General features: G+C 44.4%; 1 protein-coding gene across 9 annotated transcripts in view; it reads left to right on the top strand.

Annotated features, from left to right (window-relative positions):
- Positions 1-12,975, top strand: part of BEND5 (BEN domain containing 5) — a 1,466,135-nt gene that overhangs the window by 1,203,172 nt on the left and 249,988 nt on the right. The window contains exon 1 of one of the 9 annotated variants that reach the window (XM_010803670.4): positions 2,969-5,912. The exons of the other annotated variants lie outside the window; for them this stretch is intronic. The gene's annotated coding sequence lies outside the window, so the exon portion shown is untranslated. Of the gene's footprint in view, positions 1-2,968; positions 5,913-12,975 lie in introns of those variants that run through there. 9 annotated transcript variants of the gene reach the window in all.

Here is a 12,975-nt window from a genome sequence, read left to right on the forward strand (position 1 = left end):
CCATGAATCTTGAATGTATAGACTGTTCATCCTTCCAAGTTGGAAATAACTCTTTGGGATTATTAAAAACAATTAAAAAAAAAAAACCCCACAAAACTAGGTAACATCTGGAAATTGGCAGAGTAGATCCAGAGAAGAAGCGTGGTGCCAGCTTGAGCAACGTGAATTGAAAAGCACTTCCCCCCACCTCTCTTCAGTTTTTTTTTTTTTTTTCCCCTTGAGAAGAGAAAAGGGGCGGGGGGTTGTGGGGAGAAGAGAAAGAACTTGAGGTCTTGAGGTTGGCTAGACCACATTTAGAATTCCAGTCAGCTGGTTAATTTTTAAACTGGGGCTGTTCTTCTGGCTGTAGACCTGATTGGAAGGGCCAGGGTGGGTTTGGGAATTCGTTTATCCTGGAAGAACTCTCCTGTGTGTCTTGAAACCCCATCTTAAATGCCGAAGCTCTGGGAATTGCTTAGAGTGACTTCTTCTTAAAGAGCTCTTCTTCTGGCATGTCCTAGTTGTAAATACAGCTGTGCTGTGGGACCTGATGTGCTTAGGTGAGTCCTCAAGCGGGAGGCAGAGAGGGCTATGTTTTTGTGAATTAGCCAGGAGTAATTAATCCCTCCCTGACATCAAACGTGGGGTTTCAGGGGGGCAGTTTGGGGCTACTTTATGGCTTTTGGTGAGAAGTCTGTTTCATTACTGTTTGCCCAGGCCAACCCAGAGCTGTCTTCAAGTGTACCTCTTCTTGTATCCAGGAAATGTCAAAGCCAACTGCGTTGGGACTTGGCATTTTCTAGCATGTGCTGGTCTACACCATGGTTTCCATGTGTGTCAGACTTCATATATAGCCTTGATTTCAGTTCAAGCGAAAAAAACAAACACAGTCTTTATTGACAGTCTTGCTCTATGCCTGTGCCTTGTCTCTGTTAGTCCTCCACAGAAACCTGTTGGTGGAGATTGCTGTTGTTACCATTCCCATTGTATAGATGAGGACACTGAGCCTTAGAGACTCCTGTGTGGCTGCATAGCTGCAAATGACAAAGCCAGACTCAGTGCCAGGTACCCACTGGGAAGTCTCCTTGGTAAAGTAGCTGATGCTTCCATCAGCCACACAGCAAGCTTGGAAGGAGTAAAAGAAGAGAAAAGAACTGTCTGTGAAGCTTACAGTTCAAAGCAAGTTTTTGAGCTCAAGAGCAGTTTTTAGCGCTGAATTTTCAAGCCCCTTCTGCTCTGCTCTTCTTCTCTTACCAGCCTCCCTCCTTCAGAGCACACATACCTTCCTTCCTGCTAAGTTACATCTTCCTCAGGAAATCTCAGAAGAGCGCCCATCCTCCTGGTTCACAGAACTCAAGACTTGGCTCACCTTTGGACGTGGTCTCATTCGTCACTCTCATTTACTTGCCAAACAGCTTGTGAAAATGAGAGCAACCCATTTGGAGAACTTAACCATTATCCAACTGCAATCCAGTCTCCTCCTGGGGCTCATGATATTGAATTTATGTTTTGCTTTTGTTTTTTTTAACAGGGCCAAAACTGGTTTTTTCTAAGCTCTGAGTCTTAAAATACTATGCCATTCTCTCCCGGCACTTTGCTGCACTATTGTTATTCGGGTGTGCTAAATTCCTTTTCTTGTCATGTGTCCCCTTCCTACTTCCTATACCCCAGGCCCCGTGCTATAATGAACAAATGCTCCAGGGCAGCCACAGGTCTGAGGTCCTGGGATTGAAATGGCAGCACAACCCAGGTGAGACCAAAAGGTAACTTTTCAGGCCCTGCCATTTAGGGCTTCTGTCTGTTGGAGTGACAAAGAAAAAATGGGCACCATCCTCAGGGTGGTCTTGGGGCCTGATGTTTGGCCTAAATAGAGAGAAGCCAGGCACTGCTGGTCAGAGAAAGGGCCTATTCTAGAGGGGCTTTGCGGTTTCTCTTGTACAGCTTTCTAACTTTACCCCCACTGCCCACATCCAGGCCTGCACCAGCTTTTACATCTAAACCAGCATAGCTGTCTTCTAATTGATCACCCTGCCTCAATCTGTTTTCCAAATTGCTGCCAGAATAATTTTCTAAGACACAGTCATAGTCAAGTCGCTACTCTGTAGAACTTTCTGTAGCTCCCCGTTGCCTACTGAATGAACTTCAGCTTCTCAGCCTGGGCATTCATAGAGGCCCCAGTGCCACCTCATTTCTGCAGCTTCCCCTAGGCTGCAGATGGTATTTCATACCATCTTGAGAACACACCCTCAGGCAGTCCTCAAGCCATCCAGGATGGGTTAATTATTGTGTCAGATGGGCCTCTGCCCATGGAACTCACTTTCAGTGGGAAGGGCAGACACATGGGTGCTTGCAGTCCTGTGAGCTGAGGGCTGTCATGGAGGAATGGATAAATGCGTTGGCAGCACCCTGTTCCACTCTCTGTCCCCATGGGAGACCCTCCTTCCTTGGAGCTCTCTGTTGACTTGGCTGTTCCTCGCTTATCTGAGCATTCTGTGTCCTGTTTTGGTTAGTCATGATTGTGTCTGTCTTCTTACCAAACGGTGAACTCCTCCAGGACAGGGACCTGCCTTCCTTTTCTCTGCACCTGCAGTGCCCGGCACAGAGTCCACTCCAATCAGCACAAGTTGAACTCACCAACTTTGGGAAGTCAGGGGCATATGCTATGCTTGGGGAGAAGAAGCAGGGAGAACAAGGACTCTGTAGCAGCAATTTGTTTCAGAGCAGAAACCTGCAGGGAGAAGGCAATGGCACCCCACTCCAGTACTCTTGCCTGGAAAATCCCATGGACAGAGGAGCCTGTTAGACTGCAATCCATGGGGTCGCTAAGAGTCGGACACGACTGAGCGACTTCACTTTCACTTTTCACTTTTCATGCATTGGAGAAGGAAATGGCAACCCACTCCCGTGTTCTTGCCTGGAGAATCCCAGGGACGGGGGAGCCTGGTGGGCTGCCGTCTATGGGGTCGCACAGAGTCGGACACGACTGAAGTGACTTAGCATAGCATAGCATAGCATAGAAACCTGCAGTGAGTTCTGGAGGTTTCATTCAACTTTGTTCATCTGGAAAAAGTCAGCATTCTGTATCTCTCCCTTGACTATAAGAAACCTCACACTTGGGGGAAGTAGCTTCCAAAGCCACGTTCTTCTTGCTTTGGTAATTTTAGCTCATTCAGGGCTCAGGTCCCAGCTTGGCATTGTCGGTCCAAATAGATCTCTTGCTCCAGAAATGCTTTGGAACTTCTACAAAGTTAGCAGTGAAGCAGGGGACTGGGCGATTTCATATGCAAAGATTGTTGCATGTCATCAGTGGGAGACTGCCAACAACAGGATTTTTTTTTTTTTTTAAAGCAAGTGAAAACTTTTAAGTTTTGACGTGTTCTGCTGATGTACATTGGAGCAAAGATTGGAACTTGCCTATTGTCATCTGTTGCTGATTCTACTCAAATGTTAACCATTGAAAGTTCCTTCTGATGTGATTTGTTTAAGAACCACATATTTGTTGCAACTAAATAGTAAGTGCTACAGAGTACTTCAGAATTCTGGTTCACTGGATGAAAGGAAAAAATTGCCCCATGCAAGCTGAGGTCTTGCTCTTTTGAGTGTTTCTTTTTGGTTGTTTTTGTTATTCAAGAGCACACTGGTTTTTATTTTTAAAAACACACCAGAAAAGTAGAGTTCAAATTTAGATCTTTGGCTCCCAAGATTTATTCTCTTTCCACTGTGCCTACCTGCTTTGTCTTATAAGCTCCCTTGAGAGAGAAGATGTGTGTTCTCTTCATTTTAAAATGCTTACCAGAAAAGCATCCATGCCCTGAAGAACTTTTCTCTGGTTCGTGTTAGCTCCCCAGCTCTTGAGTTACACTAGGTGGTCAGTCTTACACTGGAGGGAAACACAGGAGGAGGAACAGACTTTGTTTCTTGCCTTCAAAGACCAATTCACTAAGTATTTATTTAGTACTCACCAGACTCCAGGTTCAGTGCTGGGAATTACCATATACATACTCTTGTCTATATCCTTGTGAGACAGGGCTTCTTGTTTTACCCCAGGAGAAGAAAGCTACTCAAACATTTAGTGGCTGCTGTAGGTGCCAGGCAGTGCGCTAAGGTCTTCCCATATACATGAAGCTTATGGAGAACTGTGATCAGGGCAGTCAGAGAGTATGATACCCATACTGAGGTGGCAGTGGTTGTGATGGATCTGAGATGGACTAAGGAAGGAGACGCCATGGGATCTGGGAACTGCCTGGTTGTGGTGACGTGTGTGCTGATGATGTGGTGATCTGGGCTCTGATCCCACTAGAAGAGTAGTTGGTTAGAAGAGGAGATGATGAGTCTAGTTTGAAACAAGGTGAATCTTGAGGCCTGTGGGACATCTGGGCAGATAATCTAGGAGAGGGATTAGGCATGTGGTCCAAGGTTTAGGAGAGTGCTCTGAAGTGGGGCTGAAGATCCCAATGTAGAAATCATTAGTCATGGGCATGGTGGGGTCACAGAGGGAGAGAGGGGTCAGAGGAAGCAAATGGTGCAGAACTCTTTAGAATGCCAGCATTTAGGGGGCACAGCTAAAGAAGAAGAACCCCAAAAGATGACTGGGAAGAAGCAGCCAGAGATGGACTAAAAATCAAAAGATAAACAGGAGAGATGGATGTTCTAGAAATCAGATGAGGAGTGAAGTCTTTGTATCCTAGATCTAAGTCTATTTTTGTTTCTTATAACTACATAGCAACCACTTTTTCCTCTGAGCTCACTGGTGAGACGTAGGATAGGACAGCTAAATAATATATAAGCAGGAGAAGACAGAATCCGCTTGGGGTGATATTTTGGTAGTTTTGGATGTCTGAGTTTTGCCCCAGTAGAGGAAGGATCATATCTGTTCTTTGGAGTCCCAGAAGCAAACCTAGGTCCAGAGACTGGAATTTATTGGAGTTGGTGGGAAGACTTATGATAAGAGCAGATAAACACTGCTTCCAACATGTAATGAGCTCCCTGTCGAGGGAGGTGGACATTCCAGAATGAACTCCTGCCCTATGATAGGAGAATTGGTTAGATGAGCTCCTCTCCCAGGTCACTTCCTTAAGTATCAAGTAGGAAGTATTAGAGAGCTGAAAGAAGAGAGGCTTTGAAATCAGGCAGTCTGGGTTCCAATTGTGACTCTGCTTCCAAGCTGTGTGACCTTAGGGAGATTACTTCACTTCTCTGAGTTTCAGGTGCCCAAACACAGAGATAGTCATGAGCTACTTACCCACTATATTATTGTGTTATTAGCAAGGTAACATGGGAGTTATCTGGCACATACTAGGTACTCATTAAATGTAGGTAATTGATAAGGACTGTGATGGCTAAGCACTGTGGAGAGAACGGCTTGCTTAGTGTGGGTACCACCATTTATGGTAGAAAGAAACGATTTAGAGGACCAAGGAGCAGACAGGGTTAAAATTTAACTTGTGTGTGTTGTAAATCCTCCTAGGGCTTGACTTTAGCATGAAAGGCTTCCCATCTCACCCCATGATTTTCCTGCCTGTGACCCTATGGTGGGGCCACTTATTACCCTGGCACAGCCTGGTAAAGCACATGAGGGTAGCTAGACAAATGAGTCAGCAGGTTGAAGGTTCCTAGTTTTGTCGGTGCCCTAACCCTGTACCCAGGCCTGGGAGGCTGTGATAGTGAGAGCCTGGAGACCTACCAAAAACCTGGTGGTCAGTTCCTCTCTCCCTTTTTGGATCGACTCATCAGGACACTTCTTCAGACAAGCCCACCTGGAGGGATGGGATCATCTGCTCTTATCCAACACTGCACAGAAGAGAAAGAGAAGTGGAATTCCCTGTGGCTGTCCGGTGATCACACAGCTGGAAGGAAATCTTGAGGTTTTCTAGTCCAATCCCTATTGTTTTACAGAAGAGAGAGTTGAAAGGAAGTGACCGGTCACCCGGAGAGTGAGTTACAAAGCCATACCTCAAACCCTTGTCTCTTGATTTCTTTCTGCTTTACCACAGCAGGGTACTCATCTTCTTCTTGTCTTGATTAGATACAGTCCTAAAAACTTGGTAATTTTGTCTGCCTCAGATGATATAGAAACAGAGGCCAGAGAATGAGAGATATACATGCTTTTTCTGTGGCATGTCTGTTTATAAAGCAAATATAGACTTTGCAGGGTTTTTATACATTTGAAGAACTTTAAACTGGCATATAGATATTTTTTGAAACAAAACAAAGCCTATGTGAAATGGTTTCTGTTTAGCCTTTCAGAATTTCATCATAACCAACAAGCCCACACCATATTAAACTCTGACGTTTGATTCTTTTAATTATCCAGCATGGTTTTATGTAAAATGGAAATCAAGACAGTGCCTTTCCCATTGTAATTGTACTTCTAATTCTCCAGGGGTCTCTTCCCTTTTGAAGACAGACTTGCATGGGATTTCCTGTCTACCAGCCTGTTCTCTAAAACACTATCTGCTTATTACCATGCCTCCATTTTTTTTCAATAGTGTAAGTTTAATGGGATGTTTCTCCCTCTTAGATGAATGACAGACACCAAGTTCTCTGTATTTTTGAAAAGCAGCTTCTACCACATTTTGTGGCTTTGAATAGGGGCTCTTTTGGAGGATCATTTAGGGCTTGGTGGTCTTGATAAGCTTGGAGTTCAGGAGGTTGGTATTGAGTCACACTTGTACTAAGTTGAGTTTGGGAATTTATCACAGCATTTTCCTGGATGTAGGCATGGGCTTAGGAAAAAGGCTGGCACTTGGGAGATTATATTGATAAACTTGTCATTTTATATGTGCCTTTTAGTTCAGTTGAGAAAATTACAACTTGGTAACTTTTCTCCTGTTCCTATAGGATAATTAGGTAATAGAAATGGCCCAAGTGTCATGCAGACGTGACTGGAAATTCTAGCTCTGATATTTAGTAGTTTATGTCTTAGGCAAACTGCCTCACTTTGAGCCTCAGTTTCTGCTTTAAAAGAATCATCATGGGGATTAAATATATTGATGTTAGTAAAGAATTTGGCATGGGGCCTGGTGTATAGTAGATGCTTACTCAATATTTGTTGAATAGATGAATGTGGTTAGCTAACATCACAGAAGCTGGAAAGGAGGATGAGATAGTTGATGCCCAAATCCTTGGTGGTTTTCTTGCCCTGGAAACGAAACAATCAGGAAGTCAGAGTCAAATAAGATTGTCTCTTCAGAGGCTACGTGTATATTTCTGTTTACACTAAAACTGACTCTTGGGTCTTAAGTTTGAAGTAGTTGCAAAGGTGGGTTGACTATAGAGAGTTTTCTTCATCCCTTCAAGTCCATTGCTAATTTCTTCCGTGGTTTCCTGGAATGCAAAGCCAGACACAGACTCCAAAGCCATGTTAAAATGCCACATGAAGCCACCTGCTGTCTTAGATGATCCACACTATCGTTCACATTCATTAATGTGACCAGTCAAGAGTTATAGCTTCTCATCACCCTGTGTTCAGTCTCCTCCTCACACCTCATCCATCTTGCTCACCACTGCCACATTAATCTTCCCAAAACATCTCCTTCATCGTGTCTCAATCTGTGTTGGATGCCTGCAGTGGTTCTCTGTGCCAAAGGATAAAAGCCAAGCACATAACCCACAGAACAGCCTCATCGCTGCTATTCATTGAATACCTTGGACAAGAAAGGCACAGTGCTTGGTGTTTTATAAGCATCACATTTTGGAAAACAGTTTATCATCCCAACCTTAGAAATAATGAAAGTGAGGCTCAGACAGGTGAAGTAGCTTGCCCGAATTCCCACAGTCAGCAGGTAGCAGAACCAGAGTTCCAAACTAGGACCACCTAATTCGCAAGACTAGGCTGCTTTTATTCAGTCCGGGGCCTCCCTCTCCCAACCAGTTCGTCCACTTCTTACAGTGACACTGAGTGTTCTATAATCTGTGGACTAGAATGGATGGGAGGCATCATCTTTAGCTCAGGGTGAGGATTACGGAGACCTGGAGATGTGAGGTTTGCCCCACATGAGCCAGCATCTCTCTGAAAGTCAAGCCTTATATTCTGGTTGAGATTCTGGTACATCCTGGGTTGTAAGGATCTGAAAGACACAGACCACTTAGCAGAGTGCTCAACCCAGAACAAGGGTCAATGAATGTCCACTGACCCCAGAATAGGACAAGTGGAGGCCTTAGGTCTTCTTGAGCCCTCATCCAGGGAGCATATCCAGGAAGCCCTCATCCAGGGAGCACAGCTCAGGGAGAAGACTGATGAGCATTAGCATGGAGCCAGGAGGTAGGTAGCTCTCAGAGCTGCCTCAGGATCCCCGTGGCCAAACATTGAAGCAGTCAGGACCAGGTCAGGGAACAGGTGACTGGGGAAACTGTCTGCTTCTGCTCCCTTCTGGAACTCACTCCTGTCACTCAGACCTTCCTGTACTGATCATCCTACCTTTTCAAAGACCCATTCAAGCCCTGGGGTCTGGCCAGCCTCATTCTGTTGTGCTTGGTAATGGTTACTTCTGTCTGGGGATTTTCTGAGGCCACAGGGTTCTTGTCAGGAGAGCAACTGTTAAAGTGGTCTTCTGCTTTGAACTTCAGGCTGAAGGATTTAGATGTTTTTATCCAGAGTCGTCATTCATTCATTCAGCATTTATGAATATGGCTCTACTGTATTTCAGGCATGTGTTTAGAAAGAAAAGAGTGTGGGCTTGGGAGGCAAAGAGATCTAGACCAACCCTGGCTCTGTACCTTCCTGTCTGCTTGGCTTTAGGCCCTCTCTGAGTCTCAGCTCTTCTCTCATGGGAAAACTGCAGCTAGTACTTAATTGCTGGGTTGTTGGGAAGTATAGTAGTATGTGAAAAGAACCTTATAGTGGTATCTGGTAGGTAATACACATTCTAAAAGTGGTAGCCTATCTTTTAATTGAAGTATAACTGACATAACATAGAATTCATCATTTTAACCATTTTAAAATGTGTACAGTTTAGTGTTCTGCGATTATCTTCACTATCTAATTCTGGAACATTCTCATCACTCAAAAAGAAATCCCTGTTACCCGTTAAGTGGTCACTTCTCATTGCCGCTTCCCCCTCCATTCCTGGAAAACATTAATCTACTTTCCATCTCTATGAATATACCTATTCTGGACATTTCATATAAATGGGATCATACATTATGTGGCCATTGTGTCTGGCCTCTTTCACTTAGCGTAATGTTTTCAAGATTCATTCATGTTATAGCAAGTATCAATACATTCTTCTTACAGTTGAGTAATACCCCATTGCATGAATATATCACATTTTTTTCCCATTCATCAGTTGATGGACAATGGATTGTTTCCCCCCTTTGACTATTATGAATAATGTTGCTATGAACATTTGTGCTCGAGTTTTTGGTGGACATGTTTTCATTTCTCTTGAGTATATACCTAAGAGTGGACTTGCTGGATCCTACAGTTATTCTTTTTAACCTCGTGAGAAACTGCCATTCTGTTTTCCACAGTGGCTGCCCCATTTTACATTCCTATCAGGAATGTATTAGGGTTCTAATTTGTCCATATTTTCTCAACACTTGTTATGCTTATCCTCTGTTCTTTTCTTTTTTCTTCTTTTTTTTTTTAACTGTAGCCATCCTAGTGAGTATGAAGTATATCTGATTGTATTCTTTTTGATTTGTGTTTCCTTAATGACTGAGGATTTTGAGCATCTTTTCATATGCTTACTGGAATAGCTTCTTTCTGTTATTCTTTCATTAAATATTTTTTGATGAGTCCCTATATTGTATGACAAGGCTTAGAATATGGGACCTGCGGTGTACTTATTCACACTCCAGTGGGAAAGGTAGACCTCAAAGCAGATGATTGCAACACAGTAAGAAAACAGGCTACAGAGAAGGTATGTGCAAGGTGTAATAGGACCTTGAAGAAGGAAAAAGGAGCTGAGTGGAGGTTGAATGGAGTTTTTCAGACAGGAAAGGAGAGGGCATTCCAGTTAGATGGAAGAGCATGGAGCTTTGCGCATAGAGATGGGAGCAGGACTTCTGTCATCATATGGGGAGTAGAGCTCTGCCAAGTGTCACCTTTCTCAAGCCAGGTGGCTGGGCAGGTCTCCACCTCTTGGCGCAAGCCTGCAGCAGCCTTGGGCCATCAGCAGGCTCTGCAGAACTTTGTCATGTGCTCTAAGGACAGGGCTCTGATGCCTTCAAGGCACATGTACTCAGCTAATTTGATCTCACCTGAAGCCAATATTCTATCTCCATTTCTACAGAAAGAGATCGGTAATACTCACTGACACAGCAACTTGCCTGACTTCTCACACCTACAGCCTAGCAGATCTGCACTTGGAATCCAGGTTGTCTGACTTTCCTGCACCTGCAGGCTGAACCTTAGTTCTTCTTACCTTGGCATTCCAGGCCATTTATTCTCCAAGCTCAGCCGCCATAACTTCCTTTCTTACCTCTCTTCCTGCCTATAACTGAACCATCTTTTGTAACCATTCCAGTCTAAATGCTTTTGCAGTCTTTACTTTTTTTTTTTTTTTTAATTTCTATCCTTTTCCCTCTTCTTGCCATCCCTAAATGACTGTCCTTTTATGACTGCTGATGGTCCAAGTGCCATTCACTTCACTCAGGTTCTTAACACACAGAATTGATCATCTTCAGGGCATCCTGGCAGTGTGAGTAGGAATTATTTACTTCAGGTCACAGATGAGGAAACAGGATCAGAGAAGTAAAGTAAGTTACCCAAGACCACCTTGTAAGTAAGGAGTCTAGCTCAAAGGGTACTTCTTCTCCAAAGCCTGCCATGGTTTGTCCTGGCCAAAGTGATTGATCTCCCTTGCCCCCAAGGTCCTGTAGCAGCTACTGTCCCCTTATTCAAACTCAGTATTTGAGGTCTTCTCTCAGTCGTATCAGTGAGTTTTTCTTTTTTGTGGGTTTTTGTCTAGTGTCCCTAACAATGTTCATTCCCAGTGGCCCAAGGCCCCAGCTAGGTCCTGCAAGTGTACTTCTGAGTAAACATTAATCTGAGGTATAGGAGGGAAAGTGCTGAACTCTGGCTACCTGGTCTGAGTTCTCACGCTGTTCAAGTTCTGATCCTCATTTCCGTGACCTTGTGTAAGCATGAACTGTCCAGAATGGGAACCCTGCCTGTCCTACTCCTCCTGCATCCCTGGGCCTGCTGGTTTAGTGGACAGATGCATGGATTTACCATTTGGAACCTCATCTCCATCTTGAAAGGGTTGAGTGAAATGATCTGAGGACTGCTCTCAGTTCAAATATTGCCCAGTTTTGTGAGTCTGAAGGATTGCTTCTCTCCATACCAACATGATTCTGAGCTTCAGAGTTTCAGCTCAGGGAGGCTGAGCATAGCTTGTCATTTCTAGGTTGGTGGCTATATCTCAAATTTTTGCCCTTGAACTTGTCAAACTGAAGACTAACCCAGGAGCTTTGCCTCAACACATTCAGAAGTCCTGATACCACCCTCTCATCCCCTGCATCTCTCTCAGTTTCTTTGTTTCTTCACTTGCAAAAACACCCACCCATCCCATTTCAGGATAACTTCATTTGAAGCACTTTCACTGAGTTTTACTTTTAACAGCTTTTTAATTTAGAAAGAAAGAACAATGGTTTAATAGGAGGGTAGCTGCTGTTCTTTCAGAAAGACCACAGTCCCTGCTGCTGTTCATTCCTACTGCTACTGCTAAGTCGCTTCAGTCGTGTCCGACTCTGTGTGACCCCATAGACGGCAGCCCACCAGGCTCCCCCGTCCCTGGGATTCTCCAGGCAAGAACACTGGAGTGGGTTGCCATTTCCTTCTCCAATGCAGGAAAGTGAAAAGTGAAAGTGAAGTCGCTCAGTCGTGTCCGACTCTTAGCGACCCCATGGACTGCAGCCTACCAGGCTCCTCCGTCCATGGGATTTTCCAGGCAAGAGTACTGCAGTGGGGTGCCATTGCTTTCATTCCTAACCCATCTATAAAATGTAGGTACAAAGAGAACAAGAACTAGAACCCAAGGATTTCACTAGTGGGAAAGGCCATTTTCATCTCTGATCAGGAGACTGTTAACAAAGACCGTCTTCTTTTCCTCGGCATTTCCCTTCCACTCTGTACCTTTCTGAAGTCATTCTTTCATTTTTTTTTTAATTGTAGTATCTTTATCCACCTTTGCTTAGGGAAGTAAGACAATTCTGAGCATGTTGACCATGCCAGTTTTCACATCCTGCTCATTGCGTGCCTGGTGTTTGAGTTGTGCTCTGTGGGTGTGAGGTGTTGCTGTCACCCCCAGAGGACACACTTGAGATCACGCGACTAGGGCCTCAGTCCCCACTCCTCACATTATCACAGAAGAGCTGAGTTTCACACTGAGGCCTCTCTGATACTGGAATCCTACTCTTGAACAGCTGGGGCTCCATTCCTAAGGCCATTTAGGAAGATTTGGCATTTGACTACATTCTGAAATAGTTAAGTGCTTGTGAACTCTGAGAATTCTCTTTCAGATTATCTGAAGTTGAGTTTAAAGAGTAAGAAAGAGAGAAGTAGCATCCCTTTGTGTAGCCCCTTTGTAGTTTGTAGTGCTCGTCAGTGTGTGGTGTTGTCACACGTAAGCACTGGGTGAGATGCCAGAAGCCTGTTTTCCACTTCCTGGCTCTTCCTTTCACTCATCACACTCTTTCCATCCTCACATGTAAAATGGGAGAGTTGGACCACGTGGTCACTGAGGCCCCTCAAACTCTGTTGTCTCCTGATTTGATATCAGTAAAAAGGCAGTGAATGTTACTTGTTCCTCTTCCTGTAACCATATTAACTCGACTAGTCTGTCCTGTGTCTGGGCTGTGGGGAGGCTCCACCTCAGCTCCAGTCCAGGCTTTATCTTCATAAGAGCCATCATCCCTTCATGCTCTTTAGTACCTGAGCTGGCTGAAACCCAACAAGTTTTCCTGGGAAGTCCTTTGGCTTAAAAAGATCTCGATTGTTGAGGAATTTGTGTGCTAGTAAAGTTAAAAACATATCAATCTAAGGGCCATTCC

The sequence above is a fragment of the Bos taurus genome, chromosome 3 (assembly GCF_002263795.3).
Source record: "Bos taurus isolate L1 Dominette 01449 registration number 42190680 breed Hereford chromosome 3, ARS-UCD2.0, whole genome shotgun sequence".
Classification (NCBI taxonomy): Eukaryota; Metazoa; Chordata; class Mammalia; order Artiodactyla; family Bovidae; genus Bos; species Bos taurus.